Genomic DNA, 19265 nt, shown 5'->3' on the forward strand with positions numbered 1-19265 from the left:
CAATGCACCAATTGAAGTAATATAATTAAAATATCAAAAAGAAAATACATTTTCATTAAGTAATGGTGAGGTGAGGGAAGTGTTCAGAATCATACTATAAACTGAGATGCTCTGGCATCTTCAAAATCCAGGGAAGGTTTAAAGCAAGAGAAGTTGAGTTGAACAATCCCCATGTCCTAAATTCAATGAGCCTTCTGAATAGTTTCTAGCAGCTATATAGGAAAGAGAACCTTGGAGATAACCCCATTTCAGGTGCTACTTTTTGTTCAAGTATTAGTTGAACTAGGTAGGTCCTGAGGTAACTTACAACACACAGATTCCATAATGATTTTGTGAGTTTGTACAGAATTGTGAGTCTATTGATATACATCAATGGTGTCAAACTCCAATGGAAATAGGGACACTGAACCATAGGTAAACATCCCTCCTGGCAACATATTGACTGAGAAAACCACAGAATAACATTATCTACTGTCATGATTGGAATGACGCCACCTGCTGGAGAGTTACTATAGGAAAGCTCTGCCATGAGGAGAAGGCATCTGAGAGCAAGCCATTCGGCTTTCCTTGGTGTCAGGAAGTGAAGTTTGCTGGTGGTTACTGTCAATTAAGGCTACCAGCCAATTAGCTTGGAGATGTGTGTGCAAGTGGAATGGGATGTTCCCAGTTTCACAGGAGGCTTGTGGGATGAAGAAGGGGTGGTTCCCTTTCTTTTGTCTGGACTCTCATGGAGAGTGGAGAAAAATGAGCTCTTCCTTTGATAGATAGATGAATCTAGGCCTCTTTCTCTCTCTCTCTTCACCAGATTCTTATCTTCCTTAATAAATGCTTAAAAGTCTAACTCTTGCTAAAGCTTATAATTTATTGGTGACCACTGACTAGATATTTTAGACAGACTAGCTATAGCCACTTACACTACATTCTATTGTATTTCATTTTGTTAAATATTTATCAATTTCATTTTAATCTAGTTCAGGCAGCACAGAGGAATGTCGCAGTGTAGCAGCCCACAAAGGTTTGACACATTTGAACTCCTGGTGAGGAAATTCCTTCTATAAAGAAAGATCCAAATCTTCTCCTCAATGAATAGTCTTAGAGAATTATCTGGAAACTGAGTGACTTGACCAGGGCAACAGAGTCAGTATGTGTCAGGTGCAAATTGTACTTAAATCTTCATGACTCCAAGGCCAGCTGTCAATCCACAATGTCATGTTACCTTTCTCTGTAATAACCAATTGGGGGAAAATTAATTAGTAGCAAAAGAGATATAGTAATATGTAAGGATAATTGACACAATTCAGCCCATACATATATTCACCAAATTTTATGGATGATTTTTAGAAATTCATAAACTTTACTCATAGAGCAGCAATAATCTGAACCCTCAAGTAAAAATGAACACAAGCTCAAGAAGAATCATAAATCTATATGTGAAGTATAAAATTAAGTGTGTTTGCCTTATTTCTATCCCAAGTTTGGGGAAAATTAGCTGGGGTTTCTAATATATTTGTTACTTATAAATTAGAAGCTTTAGCCCCAGTTTGGGGCATTAAGCATTTATTAAAGCATACCAAGTATTAGTAAAAAGAGAACACCTGGGTTAGAAAGTTAAGAAAAAGCCTATCTAGCCTAGAGCTCCAGCCAGGCCTGCTTCTTCCTCCAAGTCTTCCACCACAAGCCTGTACAAGAGCCAAACTCAGAGTGGAAGCTTTCTCTGCATCCAGGGGAGAGGCAGTCCTTACATACTGCTTCAAGCTATTTGGCTAGCATCAACCAAATCCATTGGTTCAGTAGACTTGAGGGTAGTCCCATGTTGAGGTCAGAGTTCATACCCTCTTGGAACACACCATCTTGAGGGCCAAACAGGTGTTTTTTTAATTGAATTAACTTTAAGTGAGTTAATCAGCAAAGTCAGTCAATCCAGTCAATCTTAATCCAATCAATCCCCTCAAACTAGGGCCTTTGGGCATTCTAAAACCCATTATTTTCTCACATATACCTTTGACTAACATAGCCAACCTGCATTCATAAAATAAGAATATATTTAATTTCAGAAAATGATGACATTTCATCACAGAAAAAATAATTCTGATTGGTAATATGACACATTTTAAAGAAAATGTTCACTTTTTAGGTTATCATGGAACTTTAGATATATTATTCCAATCCAATTCTTGTCAGTCAACAAGCATTTATTTAGTATTTCCCATGCACCAGACATATGTAATGTTCTACAGTAAAAGTATATTTCAAAAGTACTTAAAAGGCATTAACTCAAACATTCTGTGATCTTTTACTTCCTTTAAAAATAGTAAATTTTATTTATATATTTTGTTTTTACACAACCTAGATTTCTGCTTCTGTCCCTTTCCTACCCCCTCCCAAAGAATCATCCCTTATAACAATTATAATCTATGGTCACTACTATATTTGGGGTACAGATGTACCCACCACCAGAATTGGCAGGTTTATTCTTGCTTTTTACATTTCTGGTGTAATAATGACATCATTGGCTTACCACACTGAGATTTAATTCTCTTGGTCAATCATTTGTGGTCCCATAGGATCCAGGATGTCAGGGGATCTACCTGCTCTTCACTTTTACAATCATACAATAGCTTTTAATACAATCAGCTGCCTCCAACATGATTGTCATCCCCATCCTTGAGTGGGATTCTTTCTTTGTTATGTTATTGTACAGAACAATTTTATCCTTCATTCTTTCCATTGTGTGCTGGGTGGCCAAAAATTTGCACCTTTCATGAATATGGACAAAGTTCTTGACATGAAAACTATTACGTGCGGTGCCTTGAAGTAAAAAATAAATAAATAAATCAGCCTGACAGTCAAAAGATCCTTTTCCCCTGGCAGTGTCATATAGAAAATAGATTTAACTTATCCAGGCTAATTTTGTGCTTTAGGGCTCATCCTCCAACTAAGCCATTATTTTGCCCAAACAAGTGATGAAATAAACATGATGTTATATATATCAAACCTCTGAGCCACCACCTATGTATACTGAGCCTTTCAGGCTGGGTTCATTGTTTCTACACTTCAATACTGAAACATAACTTGAAAGGCAAAAGATGAGTAGAAAATGTTACTTTTCAATTAGTCAAATCAGTCTGAATCTGTAATACACCAAATATATGAAGAAAATTTGAAATATAAAACATTTAGGTAATTAATTGACTATTTCAATATAGAGAAAAACCATTTCAATTGGAATTTTAAGTTTCCTTATTGTCTTCTAACATCATGTCAATAACCTAATGCATTAGAACCTTGTGATTGTAAAATAAGAATTCTTTCTCATAAATATACATTTAATAATTTTAAGTGCAAAATAATCCTACCAAGACCATTGTTGAAATTATTGTGTAGTTCTAATTTTTCCTAGTGCTAGAATATTCTCCACATCTTAAGATATCATAGAACTTTGCAAAGCCATCAGGAAACAGATATGGTCTTGTCCCTTCTTGTTAGGAATACACAGAATGCAGCTCAGCTCTTTTAAATTTCTCCTTGTACCACTAAGATAATATCATCTTTCTGATTAATAATGGTAACAATATAATAAGTGTTACTATACTACATTATACATTATATAGTATAACATGATATGAATATTTTAGTATTATATTGTTGTTGTAACTAGCATTTATATAGTGTTTTGGAACCAGTGTGGGAGTGGGGATAAGCTCCCACTCTCTGTAAAATGCTCCAATGGCGTGTGTCTTAAATAGCCTCTGACAACCGAAGCCCAACTCCTTGCCTTCTCATGGTGGAACTGTTTCCACTAACAGGAGAAGGGGCAAAGGTGAGTCACTGGCGCCTTAAAACCCAGTTGCTTCAGACAGGTGGGGTTCATTAGCCTTGGCAGGCAACACACCTAGGGGAAGGAGCCCTGATCTTAAACCTCCGCTGACTTGTGGCTATACCCATATATGGGAAAGGCTTTGGGAGTTAACCCCAAGGAAAAATCAGGAGTCAGAGTCCCTTAGGCAGTTGGATGTTGGACATCACATCCCTCTGGCAACTTCTGCAGTGGCACTGGTGCCAAACTGTATTGGCTCTGCCTCTCTTTTGGATCCACCAATGTCGAGGAGAGTGAAAACCTGCTGCATGGGCTACAGCTTGTTTTCCATATTGATCCGCCCAGGCCAGCATCCTGGAGAGGATACTCCAGCTACTCTTTATGGGGTAGATACAACATGGGAAGCGGCAGTTACCAGTTATAAGCCACTCAGGAGCTGAGGCTCCCACATCAGACTTCATAGCCACACTGTGGCCTGTGGCTCTTCAAGGTGCTGATCCATGGTCATCTGTGACTGGTGGAGGCCTACTACTACTGCTACTACTACTACTACTACTACTACTACTACTACTACTACTACTACTACTACTACTACTACTACTACTACTACTACTACTACTACTACTACTACTACTACTACTACTATATAGTGTTTTAAGGTTGGTTTGCAAAAAACTTGATAAATGTTATAGAATTTATCCTTACAGAAATCCTGGGAAACAGGTGATCTTATCTTTATTTTTTTAGATGAGAAAACCAAGTAGAATAGAGGTTAAATGATTAAATGACATGCCAAAAGTCATTTAGCTGACTAAAACCCTCCAATGCCATCTTCTTACCCAAGGAATAAAGAAGAAGCTGCACAGTCTGGCATTTTGGTCCTTGAACAGCATGGCACCAACCTACCTTTCCAGTCTTCTATGATAACTTTTAAGGTACTTTATACCCACCATTCCTAGCACCAATTCTTTACCTTTCCATCTTTATTCTCAATTCATGCATACACAGACACACACACCCTATACCTGGAATGTGCTTCCTCCCATTTATATGGAAACTTCCCAACCTTCATCCTCATTTCCATAGGAGACTCAATATGTTTGTTGAATTAAATTGAATAGATTTGAGCAATGTTTAAGTGACACCACTATTGCATTATTTTTAAACCTATTGATAGCCTCCCTGAACTACAAGATACATGTGGAACCATGGTTCCCCTGAAGAAAAACCATGTGTCAAAAAGATGTCATTATTACTGGGAAAAGGTTCAGTGAATCCTTTTTCTCCAGGACTGTAATGTTCCTGTTGTTTAAATCCTGCTGCTGTTCTTTCTAAACATGTTTTTCCTCAGGAGGATAATTACTGGCCAACAGACTCCATTCTGACACTTGTTCCTACCACATAGAGACTGGATCAGTCCTCCTGGAAGTAGCAAAACTACTTTTCTTAATGCCTTCAGCTGTGATTTCCCTATTTAATCACAACTTGCTGCACAAAGAGATGCATGAATTGCTACCACAGAACCTGCCCTTCTGGAAAAGCAAGAGGGCAAAATTGGGCAGCACTTCCTCCATTTCATCACATATAGCTGCAATGAAGAGGTTTCTATATGCAACAAATTGATGACCTTACAGTGGTGAACTTGGTGTCTTAAAAAAAACAAACACTTCATCTAACAGAGTCTGTGGTTGCTATGACAGATTCATGGAGATTAGGAGATACTTTTTAATGCTTTAATTTAATACATGAAATACTTAAAATGGAATTACATTCTAATAACATGCAAACTTTGGTATTATCAGAGGATAATAGCAATTGATCTCCATTATAAACCTCTGGACAATTTTAAAAACAAGACATCGGACATGGGTAGAGCTAGGTTTGTTATAAGCAGAGATTTTATAACAATTAAAATTGTCCTAAAGACAAAAGGGTTTACCTGGAAGGCAAATGGGTCTCTTCTCATTGGATGTTTGCAAGCAAAGCCTGAATGAATACTTTGTGAGTCCATCATAGAAAAAGTATTCTCATTCAGATAAAAGTTAGACTACATGCCTTTTGAGGTCCTTTGAAAGACTGAGGTATATTTTTAATTATTATTTAATTCATACTTACTTCACATCATCTAGTATGGCATAAACACAAATAACAGGAGAACTCAAGTATAAATATATATTGTTGTACTGATAAGGACAACTTATGCATATATGATAAAACTAAAGGACAGAATTTTCAAGGTGGACTAGAAATCATGAATGTATTCTGTACATTTTAAGAATATATATATATATATATTCAAAAGCACATCTGTAGAAACCATTGTTACTGTTTTGAGTAGAGAATTTAAATTTAGTAAATGGCTATTATATGCAAGTCATTGTAATGGAAAAAGATAATATAAAGGCAAAAAATAAATAGTAGTTTCCTCTGCCTTTACAGAGATTGCTTTCTATCAGATGAGACAGTATGTACAATGTATAGATTTAGAGCTAATTAATATAGAATATATTCAAAATAAATAGAAAACAATTTTTAGAAGGGGTATTATGAGTTGGAGGAGATATAGAAAGGCTTCTGTAGAAGGTGGTGCTGGAGATAAGTTTAAAGTAAACAATAGATTGTAGAAGAGAGAAGGTGAGAAGAAAATGCATTCCAAGTATTGGAAAAATAGCCAGTGAAAAGTTATAAAACTGTAAAATAGAGTGTTCTTTATGAGGAACAGTCAAGTGGCCAGTTTTCCCTATTTAAAAGGATCTATTCTAAGCAGTGAACTTGGATTTTATTTTATTTTTATTCTCTGTGCCAAATTGGTTTTTTTTTTCCACTCTAACATTTTTTCACAGTATATTTTTCTCAGTACATGCCATATTAACATCAAGGACTCTGGTAATAATAAATATACATTTGCTTCTGCTTTTAAACATTAGTGTTATCTATTGTTTTTTAATATGTAGCCCTTGGCTTCAAAGAACCATTTGCTAACAACTCTCCTCATTAGTGGAGTTTGATTATTCAATGTTCTGTGCCTGTGTGAACAGTCAAGATGATGAGAACTTTTTTAGAAAAGAGATCCTGTTCTTCCTGCTTTCAGCTTCAAGATAGATAACATGAAATGACTTGTTATTTTTCTTTCTTTAGGTCCCTGAAGTATGAGAAAGACTCTAAGTCAACATATAGAGAATTTGGCTCTTCAATAATGTCCCCATCCCTAGCTTACTACACTAGAGTCTTTGGGTGAAAATCTCAGGACTCTATGTTGGTCAAGCTGAGTTATTGCCCTCAAAATAGGAGAGTTTATTCACTCAATATTTTCTGGCATATATTCTCTTTTGTAGACTTCCTCTGATTTTTGTTTTATATTGACTTGGATAAATGGGTTTATTCAATATTTGCAATATGTGGTCTTCTAGTTAATATGACCAACAATATACAGAAATAGACACTTTCTTTGATCCTAATGACATCTCACACCTGTCCAAAAGAAAGCGTATGTGCCAAAGATAAAGCAGCTTCAGCTATCTATTATCTAGAAGAGTGGTTTCAAAATCAAATAGAAACAGATTCCTGTGGATCTTGAAATTGACTTAGAAAACTACAAATTGACATTATCTGTATTTTATTTTTATTTATTTTGTTAAATGCTTGCCAATTAAGTTTTAATCTGATTCAGGCCACATTCTGACATCAAAATAGAATCAAACTCTAGAATACCTGAAACCCCCCCCCCCAATTTTTTTTTTTAATGAAATGATATTTAACATGAACTCACAATATCTGATCAATGCAGTTCCCCCCCTCCCTCTTTCACGTTCTGTGAAGATCCAGGCTCTAGGCAGCAGAATATGCCAAAGCCTCAGTGACCAGCACCATAGTAGTGTTCTGTGCTATACCAGGTTTCTGCAGTGGGGTAGAAGGGAATAGACTGAGTAGTGGTATTGCTGGGTCATAGGGTATAAGCAAGTTAATAACATTTTGGACATAATTACTGATTGCTCTCCAAAATGGTTGAATAAGTTCATAATTGCACCAATAAATTAGTGTCCCAATTTTTCCACATTTCCTCCAATATTTGATGCTTTCCCCTTCAATAATTTTAGCTAATCTGATAGATTTAAAATATCTCAAGGTTGTTTTAATTTTCATTTCTCTAATCAATAATCATTTAGAGAATTTTTTTCACATGACTACAAATTGTTTTGATTTCTTCATTGGAAAATTCCCTGTTCATATCCTTTGATCATTTATCAATTGGGGAATGATTCATATTCTTATAGATTTTATCAAAAAATGCAAAGTTGATTTTCATTATATATTTGTCATCATATCAGTTATTCTACTGATTCTACTCATTTCACTCTTTATCATTTAATGCTTTCCAGGGTTTTCTGAAATAGTCTCTTTTGTCATTATACTTCATTTGATTCATACACCATGATTTCTTCAGCATTCTCTACTTAATGAACATCTACTTGTTTTATAAATCTTTTCTTTTCCTTTCCTTATTTTTCCTTTCCTTATTTTTCCTTTCCTGTATTTTCTTCTTCTTTCCTCTTTTTTTCTTTCTCTTCTCTTCTTTCTTTTGTTTGTCTCTAATCTTTTTTTGGGAGATTAAAAAGTCTGTTTTTACTGTGCATACCCTCTGACCCAGTATTATCACTATTACATCTATGTCCCAAAGAGATCATTAAAAAGTGAAAGGACCCACATTTACATATATATTTATAGCCACTCTTTTTGTGGTTGCAAAGAATTGGAAATTGATGGTATCCCTATCAATTAAGGAATGGATGAACAAGTTGTGGTATATGAATGTAATGGAATAATATTGTGCTGTAAGAATTGATGAACATGTAGATTTCAGAAAAACCCAGAAAGGCTTACATGAACTGATACTAAATGAAGTCATCAGGACCAACACAACATTGAACATTGTACATGTAACAGCAACATTGTGTGATGACCAGCTGTGATAGACTTAGCTCTTCTCTGCACATCTACCAAGAAAATTCCAAAAGACTCATGATGGAAAATGTTCTAAACAACCAGAAAAAAAGAATTATTGAATCTGAATGCAGATCAAAGCATATTATTTTCAATTTTTTTGTTTGTTTTTTTCTTGTGTTTTTTCCCTTTTGTTCTGATTCTTCTCTCACAAAATAACTAACATAGAAATGTGTTTGATATGATTGTAATGTATAACCTATATCGGATTGCTTTCTGGCTTTGGGAGTGGGGAGGGAAGGAAGGAAGGGAGAACATTTTATTTGGAACTCAAAATCTTACAAAAATGAATGTTGAAAACTATCTTAACTTGTAATTGGAAAAATAAAATAAAATGCTATTTTTTAAAAAGAAGTCTGTTTTACTTGCAGCTATAGCTTCTCTGGTATTTTTCATGATCAGTGTGAGGGTATTAGCTCCCCACATCCCTGCCTGTTTTCTTGTTGGGTTCAGTATGTTCCTATGACTATTCCTGTATTTATATGTGTGTACTTATGTGCAAATGCATGTTCAAACTTTCTTTATCTGATTCAGTTGAGAGTGAGCTTTAACTCATGAACCTTCTCTCTTCTTCCCTAGTTGTATAGTCTTCTTGTCATGCACCCAGATTATAAAATAAATAGTAAGTTCCATACCCTTCTTCCTTTCTACTCTGTTATCTTCATACCCTCTTTCTTCTTTCTCCTCTTAAATATCATCAAACAAAACCAATCCAACCCCAGTTCTCTTTTTTGTCTTACTCAATACAATTTGAAGCTATTAAGGCTCTGCAGAAGAATTTATTTCTTTTCCCTCTACTAGAATTTTATCACTTTATTATGTTAAAGTCCCTTACAAATAATCAAGTCAATTTGCCTTTCAGTGTTTCTCTTGATGTTTTTACTTCTATTTCAAAGTTCCTAGTTATTTCTGGTTTTTACATCAGAAATGTCTGAAAATTTTCTACATTATCAAAGCTCTATTTTCCCCTTTACAGGAGGGAAATCCAACCTGTCAGAGTATGTCATGCTTGGCTATAAACTGATTTTTTTTTTGCATTTTGAAATATTATATTTCACTTTTGATAGAAGCTACCAGAATTTTTAATTTCCTTAGTATGATTCATTAGTACTTCTGGATGTTCTTCTGGATGTTCATAATTCTGGGATTTTTTTTTTTTTTAATATGGAAAGTCTGGACTTTGGCTTTTTAATTCCTTGGGCATTTCTTTTTCTTTTTTTTTTTTTAAGAGGTGATCAGGTCATTCTATTCTTTACTTTGGATTCTAATTCAAAGAGATCTGGGCACTTTCATTAATGACTTCTTAGATTATAGACATTTTTATTTATTTTTGTTGTTGTTGTCCAGACATTTTAAAATTATGTTTTTCAGGATACTTATGAATTTTAATTATCTCTCCTTGCCCTGTTTCTAGGTAATTTTTAAAAAATAAAACACCTTATTTTTTTATTTTTCCCCCAATCTTTTGATTTTGTTCTAAAAGATGTAATTATAAAGCCATAATGAATTTCCTACTTCAAAAAGTAAGGCAAATACAAAACAATATGAAGGGGTCTTCAGGAAACATTCAAAGCAAGAAAATAAAATCAGAATAATGGAGAACTCATTATCAACATACAAAAACAAAAGTTTATGAAAACGAATGCTCCTAGACTTTTAGATCACTTAACCAGCAAGATAGTGGATTAGTTACTTTCTTCAGAGCACTTCAATCACATCCAAAGGAATTATGAAACAACTACTAAGAAAGTGATGGCTCATGACAAGGTAAAATCATTTATGAATGAACACTATAACACTTAGAATACTCACTCAATATCCTTCATTCACTACAATCATTGTTTCAATGTCAAAAACACAAGCAAATTCATAGGCTTCCACACAACTAGAAACTAATTCAGGGACTACTCTACAGTGACTCTATGGGAAGATCTGTATGCTCTCCCTTCCAAGTAATGATACATGCTATTTCTGCACAGCCAAGTTAAGGAAAGGAGAAACTCAGAGGACAAAATGAGGTGTAGAGCCAGTATGGGAGATAATGCTGGCCTTAAAAAGAGGAACTGAACCTCACTGGGAATTGATCCTGCAACCTCATGGGGATGTTAAACTCTGGGAATGAACCGTGTATCTCTTAGTGGAAGAAGATAAGAAAGCCTTGCAGTCCAGGTTCAGGTGTCTACCTATTAGCAAAGAGTGTTGGACCAGAATATGATTAGTGAAGAAAAATCAAAGATGGAAACACCAAATATATCAAAAGAGGCCTTAATAAAAATCCAGGAAACAATGGAGAAATCAATAGAGAAGATCCTAAAACCAGAATGAAGAATGAGTAAAATGTCAAAGAGAAAATAAATTCTCTTGAAAAATATTATAATTTGAAGGAAAGTTAATATCTCCTGAAAGTCAAAAATCTTGTGGATGCCCCAGATAGAATGGAACAACAACAAACAAATTCGAAAAGAGAAATGAAATCCACACAAGAATAAATTGGGTAAAACCTGATGTCAGAAATTAGAGTTATAAAAACAGAATTGTTTTTAAAGTTAACATATTAGAAAAAACTAAATTCATGATGGAGAATATCTTTTAAAAAGATAGAGCTTAAGAAATTTGGAACTCAAAAACACTGAAATGAAGGAAAGCTTGCCAAAAGTCAAGCAAAATGAAACAATGTTAAAGGATAGGTACATCCTACAAACCAGAGACTTAACTTGAATATAGAATGTATAGGGACAATAAGTTAAAGATAATAGGACTCCTAGAAGAACATAACACATTTTTTTTAAATCTGGATATTATAATATAGGAAAAATAAGAAAACTTTGCAGAACTACTGAAATCAGGTAACAAACCATTAAGATGCAGAATTTTCTAATTATTGTCAGAAAAACAAAATCGCTTCACACTCCAAGATGTATTGTAATTAAATTTTAGAACATTTGTAATCGGCCATGAGAAAAGCCTTCAAATGTGAAGTGGGGGGAATTCAAATAACATACAAGTATTTCATAGATGCAAGAAATCATAGAAATATGGAATAGTATATTTGATAAGACAAAGAATCATAAGCCACAATCTATAATGATATGCTATGAGCCTAACAATAATATGTAACTATAAGCCTAATCATCAATGAAAAAAAATGTAGGATCAAAAAGAGTATTCAAAAAATTCTGTGAAAAAAATGAAACTAGTAGAATATCATATTTTTAATCACTCCAAACATAGAAAAATATGTGCAGCTACCAAAGAATAAGCAATGAATTGTGTTATCTCATGTTCAAAAGATATTGTTGGGGCGGCTAGGTGTCACAGTGGATAAAGCACCGGCCCTGGATTCAGGAGTACCTGAGTTCAAATCCGGCCTCAGACACTTGACACTTACTAGCTTTGTGACCCTGGGCAAGTCACTTAACCCCCATTGCCCGGCAAAAACAAAACAAAACAAAAAACCCCAAAAAGATATTGTTTACAAAAAAAGTCTCTTACAAAGAGATCATTGAGGTATTTTTAAATGGCACAAGAAATCAAAGATTCAAGTAATTTAAAACTCAGGAGAAACAAAATTGGAATACCTGAACTACTGCATGATGGACTGAATATCCTAACCCCCTTATTGGTGAATATATTTGGGAGAATAGAGTTGTAAATTGGGAGGTTCCAAAATTGGAGAGAGGAATTAGTGAACAGAGGTAAATGAGTGATGCACACCTACCAAGTCCACATTTGAATAGCTAAGTAATGAACAGTGATTTACTGTAAGCTTGGCAAGAAGGAGGGGTTAAATATGAGGAGAAGTAGAAGAGGGGTATTATTTAGTTTTGGGGATTGGAAGAAAGAGACCTCATCTGAGTAAGGGGGTGTGAATGAGTTAGGAAGCATATTTACATAGGGCAAGCAGAAAATGAATGCCTATGATGAAAGAACAAATAAAAAAAAAAAAACCTGGAGTGGCGGGATTGACCAAAATAATGTTATCAATCAACATTCATTACATAAATGCCTATTTCCTTCCTGCCTCATATGTTCAGGTTCTTCAGATAATTGTTCTTTAAAACTAATTTAGCCTTTGAAATGAATTTATATATAAGTACTTACTATCAATGTGAGTTATTTTTATTGACAATCACTGTTAAGTTTTTGAATAATAATTTTTAAATGTATACAATCAAATCATCCCCTCCTCCCTCCCAGAACTTTCAGCTTTATTTTGTGTTTTTTATTCCCATTAGATTGTAAGGTCCTGGAGAGCAGACAGTCTTTCTTTTTCTCATTTGTAATCCCCAGTGCTTTAGTAAAGTACTCAGCATATAGTAGATGCTTTATGTTTATGGAATTTCTTGAATTGAAACTTAGTTCATGTATAATCTAGCAGTATTTGAGTGAGTCTTCCTCTGTAAAATCAGGCTAGTCAGTACCTTCTTTGGACCTCATTTTTTTCTTCTGTAAACTCAAGGAGTTGGACTGTCTGATTTTTTTGTGACAGTCTTTTGGCATAAGGGAATCCCTCCTGGGAGGATGTAGGGTTTTTCTTGACCTGTTTTCTACAACTGGGCTCACACTTTAATCATTTCAGGTGCTGAGAATAACATGTAAAACTATGGGAATCAGTTCAATGTAAAGTTTTAGTGCAAGTGATGAGAAGAGAGGAAAGAGAGAAAATAGGGGACATGACATACAACTCATGTCACAGTGTTATGAAATATAACTCATATAAGAGCAGTGCTGAATTGGGCAGCACAGAGAAATGGACCCATTTAGCAGGAAGTTGTGCTCTTCTGAGAGTGGGGTTTTTATACTGTGACTCTAAGTGCCCTACTAGAGCTAAGTTGAATATCAGGGGTAAGGGCAAAATATTATTTTCTGGGATTCGTAGTCAATCTGGGAGTAGACAAAATATTATTTGTGGAGGTTATAAGAAGAAAAAATAAGCTGGTGGTAGAAAAAATATTTGGGAAACATAGCTGTAGTAACTTTAGAAAAATGTTATTGTTGGTCTTTTTTATGAGTAAGTTCTATAAACTTAAAGTCCCCCTAGAGAGGAGACTGCCATGGTGGTCTAAAACATCAGGCGTTGTCTTATAACAATTATCCTTTATATCCCTTCTACCTCTATCATAATATTTTGAGGTGTTATTGGGGGTGGAGGGATGGGAAGGGGTGACTTCAAGCTGAAACATCAACTGGCCTAGCTTAAATAGGTTGTTAACAAACACTCAATTCTTTGGGTGAGATTGAGAGACTTTCCAACAGCTTTGTGCCATTCTGGGCTCTCTGTTTTCCAAACTGAGGGTCTACAACCTTCAAGTACATTCTCCAGGAATGACTAAAAATCCCCGTCATGCTGCTTATACTTGCTTGCAATGCTTAATACAAATAAAAAAAAGATCTTAAGTAGGGGAATATTTTTCATGCTACCTCATATAAAGCCGTCAAATGTATAGGAATGATCATTTTATAGCATCACTAAAGGACAAACGACAGTGTGTGCTATCATTTTTAAAATGCACCATTTTCATCTGAACACAGTCATCACAGCAGAGTAATTTGTATACAGTAAGTACCTAATCAATTATTGAATGAAAAATGTTATTTTGATTATTTCCATGAAATGATATGGTCAGTTGAATTGTCAATTAATCAGTCACTTTTATGGGAAATGGACATTGAGCTGAGTAAAATAATTGAAATGAAAATCAACTGATACTGAAATTAAGTGGACATATTTATCATGAGAATAAAAATAAGCTGCTTGAGAAAATGTATTGAATTTGTTATAATGAAACAATTGTGTTTTCTTGCTTTTTAATTAGAAGGTATTGTTTATAGAAAATACTATTAGAATGATGTTTTTATCCATAAAATTATTCCTTTTATTTGTACAATAATGTATTTATACTTAGTAAAAGAACAAAAACTGTGCTGAAAATTAGGCCTAAGTTTTTATTAATGAAAGGGAATATTCAATGTGTCACTGAGGTGTTAGTATTTCTACCTGTTGCTATAACTTACCTCCACACAAATACACACAAAACCATACACACATATGCACACAAATTGCATCATGTATACTGTTGATGGAAATCTGAAAGTTAAAACTTGCCTTGATCTAGTCTTCTAAAGCAAAACACTATGGGGAATACAACAATACTACTGGTTCTAGGAGTTGCCTTAAAGGTCTTTTCCCATTTCTCTACATGCTGAAAGAAGTAGACATAAGAAGAAAAGGATCAAGAATTATTCAACATAATTTTCTGATTGGAGATTTAAGTGAAAAATTTCCTTTTCCCTTCCACCCCACATTTCTGGTAATTTTTAAAGATCTCTCTTTCACACTTATAACATTATGGTTCATATCATAGTCATTTTCATATAAACTCTCCATTAGGTTGTAAACTCCCAGAGGACAGGGGCTCACATTGTATTTCATGTTCATATTCCAAGTACCTTGCAGTTCTAGATGTGATGACCTTATTTCCAGAAACCAAGAAAGTTATTAAACATTCTTGACCATTCATCACCATTTAGCATTAAGTGTTCTCTAAGTAGTTAATATGTCTCCCAATATACTAGAGAAAGGGAAAGATAACCAGTGAACAAAATGTATATGTCCTGGAGAAATTTATTTTATATTATGGATATATCTGACCAGGTTTCAGGTGGAAATGAGAGTTTATGGGGCAGCTAGGTAGCACAGTGGATAGAGCACCAGCCCTGGAGTCAGGAGTACATGAGTTCAAATCTGGCCTCAGACACTTAGCACTTAGTAGCTATGTGACCCAGGGCAAGTCACTTAATCCCAATTGCCTCACTAAAAGAAAAAAAGAAAGAAAAGAAAATGAGAGTTTATAATGCAGGTGCTATCTAGATATTTTAGAGAAATGAATATGTTCTTGTCTGAGCCAATGATAAAGTTTCATATCTACTGATGGCAATAACTGGCAACCATGCTCATGTTAGTATACAGAAATTAACTCAGAAGATGGCAGCAATACAAATGGCATATTTTCACCTTTTCATATTGAGAGAAAAAGCCACATTTTTAACATGTTTTGGTAAAGCCTTATCAGTTTCCCCCTTTCTTGGAGATCCTACATCAATGATTGGCTAAGACAGGAGTATCAACGACTAGGATGCAATATTTAACCATTATCCTTAGTTAAGGCCTTTAATTGTGGTCTATGGTACTCTTTTATTTATACTTCACTAGGATCAAGAAGAGAAAATGACTGTCATCTTTCAAGAGGTCAGTTATATACAGGCATATGTCAAGCAATTCTATTGGTGCTATTTTTCCAACAGAACTTGCTCAGAATCCTCAAATCTTGTGCCTCATTTTGGTAATTCTTACAGTGTTGAAACTTTTACATTATTATCACTGTTGTGGTGATTGTTGATGTTACTATTATAATTGTTTTAGGGCACCACAAACTGTGCTCACATAAGTCAGTAAACTTAATTGGTAAATGTGTGTTCTTAGTGCTCTCCATTTGGGGCATTCTCCATCTCTCTACCTCTCCTCAGGCCTCCTATTCCCTGAGATACAAAAATATTGATATTAGGCCATTTAATAACCCCATAATGGCCTCTAATTGTTAAAGTAAAAGGAAGTCAATCAATGAGGCAAACTTCAATGTTGTTTTATTTTAATAATTGCCATAGCCACCCCAAACTTCAGCAGCCACTCCCATGATCAGTCAATAGCCATCAGCATCGAGCCAAAAAGATTACAATGCACTGAATGTCCAGATGGTGGTTAACAGATTTTTAGCAATAAAGTACTTTTAATTAAGTGATGTACATTTTTTTAGATGTAATAATATTGCATACTTAGAAGGCTACCATATACTATAAACATTTTATATTCACTGTAAAACAAAAAAAAATGCGTAACTCCCTTTATTGTGATGTTTACTTTATTGAAGTGGTTTGGAACTAAAACTGCAATATTTTGAAGGTATGCCTATATTAAGGTTGTATAACTTTATTATATAACAAAGACAGCTAGGTGGTACAGTCAACTGTGTGCTAGGCCTGAAGTCAGGAAGAATCATATTCTTGAGTTCAAATCTGGCCTCAGAAACGTCCTAGTTGTGTGACCCTGGGCAAGTCACCTAATCCCATTTGCCTCAGTTTCCTCATCTATAAAATGATCTGGAAAAAGAAATGACAAAACACTCCAGTATCTTTGCCAAAAATAAAAAGTGAATTGGAGTCAGATACAAAATGGCTGAATAAAATTTTGCTGGAGATAGAGTGAGGCCCTCTCATCAACTTAAGAACCAAGAGGGAAAACTATAGGACAGCAATGGTAGTGTTTAAATATACAAAAAGAAAGAACTGTGCTCAATCATCATATATACATTAATTTGACAATATACACTAGCCAATATGACTATCCTATTATAAGCTCTCTGGAGATGTTAGTTCCTCAGAAATTGTATACAAAAAAATTAATATAAATTCAAGTAATTTTAATTTTAGTTTAGCATGGTGTCATTTTATCTTGTTATTTCCATAGCAAGTAGCAGCAATAAGTATTAGCTATAAGTATTTATCCTCAGCAGTAAAGTAAGTGAGGGAAAGCAGACAGTAGGCATAATTTTGCAAATAGCTTACAATCTTCCTCTTTCATTCTGGAGCTTCATACATCAATGCAGTTTGGACTGTGTTGGGAGGGGGGGATGGTTAATGGTGGCACTTGCTAACATAATAAATAGATAGATAGATAGATAGATAGATAGATAGATAGATAGATGATAAATAGATGATAGACAGATAAATTGATCGATAGATATTCTGTAAAATAAGGTAGATAGTAGTATAATGTAGAACATCTGGCTAGATGGAGGAAATGATGGGCTAGCCAAATAAAATATTTTTCAGATATTCTGCTGTAACAAAAAGAGACCTTCAAAACTTTATTATTAAAGTCCCCGTTTACAATGATGCCTCTCCTTTGAAATGAGATAAATATATACTCCTTACATGTAGAGATCAATATAAGGAACTCTTTTCCACCACTGCATTTCAGTAACTCATTTGCAATCTAGTTTTAGAAAGCTGCCTGAAGCATTAAGAGGTTAAGTGTCTTTTTCCAGGGTCAGTTGGCCAATAAGCATAAGAGTTGGGATACAAAAGCAGGCTTTGCTCATTCCCAGTCCATTATAATACTCTAGTCATCCTCCTAGAGTCTTTGACAGTCAAGGAGAATGGTAGGCAAAGTCAGATGTGTATTTTAAGTTTTAGGAAAGTGGATTTCAAGAAGTTCGGAGAAAAGAATAATATGATCTACTGAAGCAAGGCTCTAAAAAGGAAGATCAGTCCAGAAGGACATATTAGTTATAGTGCTTTATAGTTTTGTTTCGTTGTTTCTCCAGTTATTTGAAGAAAAGGAAACTGAAGCCTTCAAGTAACTGCCAGGCATCGAACCAGATTTAATTATTATCACAAACAAATTCCAGGTCATGTCTCTGACCCAGACCACATATCCTGGTTCTTACACAACCCCACAAATACGTAGATATGTGAGCTTTCTTGAGTGCCCTGATTTTCCAGGACACAGAACTAACACTACAGAGCTGATTTCCACAAAGGGAAGCCAGTAAGATTCCAGTGTCACACAAGAGGGAGTAGGTAATAGAACCCAATGGCCTCATAGGAATGCAAGCCACTTAGTGGTATCAGCCCTAAGGTGTGTTGTTTTCCCAGAAATACACACCATTTAAACTATAATTAATCCACTTTTTCATAACAATGGGCTGGTATTCTAGTAATCACCAAAATCAATGTATTGTTGACACTTCTCTTTACCTGCACTAAAAACTGCTGCTTGGTATGTAGTTCTTGGCAACTGACTGCTCTCTATTGGTCTGTATTTTCTTGTTCCTACATATTATATTCTAATCCTAGACATTTATGACATTGACATAGTAGCATGTCTATACCAAAATCCATGGACTTCTCCTGACTTCTGAATGCTCATTAATCCCTCTTGATATCACTACAATTGACCTAGATCTTGGTCCATCCCATTTGCCTGTGCTTAATGACAGGATAAAAACATTTGATAGCTTAAGGGGAAGGTAAAGTAGCCTAATCATTAGCTTAAATATCAATGTACTGAACCATATTTTTTCTAATCACAGGATATTTTACATAACCTTCTCATCTTTTCCCTGTAGATTACACAGTAGCACACAAATCAAGATGTCTTTAGAAGTCTATAAAAATAAAATCTCGTTTTATTGTCAAGCTCATTCAATATCCCACAGTGCTTTTTAGCAACAGTCCTGTGACCCACATTCACACATCAGAGTGTGAATGAAAACTGCGGCTGAGAGAATCACTTAACCCTCATCTATTAGTTACCATGAAGGAATGGAATTTATTTCTGTTTTATTATAAATCACTAACAGTTTAATAAAGTGGAAAACATAAGAGT

The sequence above is a fragment of the Dromiciops gliroides genome, chromosome 3 (assembly GCF_019393635.1).
Source record: "Dromiciops gliroides isolate mDroGli1 chromosome 3, mDroGli1.pri, whole genome shotgun sequence".
In the NCBI taxonomy this organism is placed as follows: Eukaryota; Metazoa; Chordata; class Mammalia; order Microbiotheria; family Microbiotheriidae; genus Dromiciops; species Dromiciops gliroides.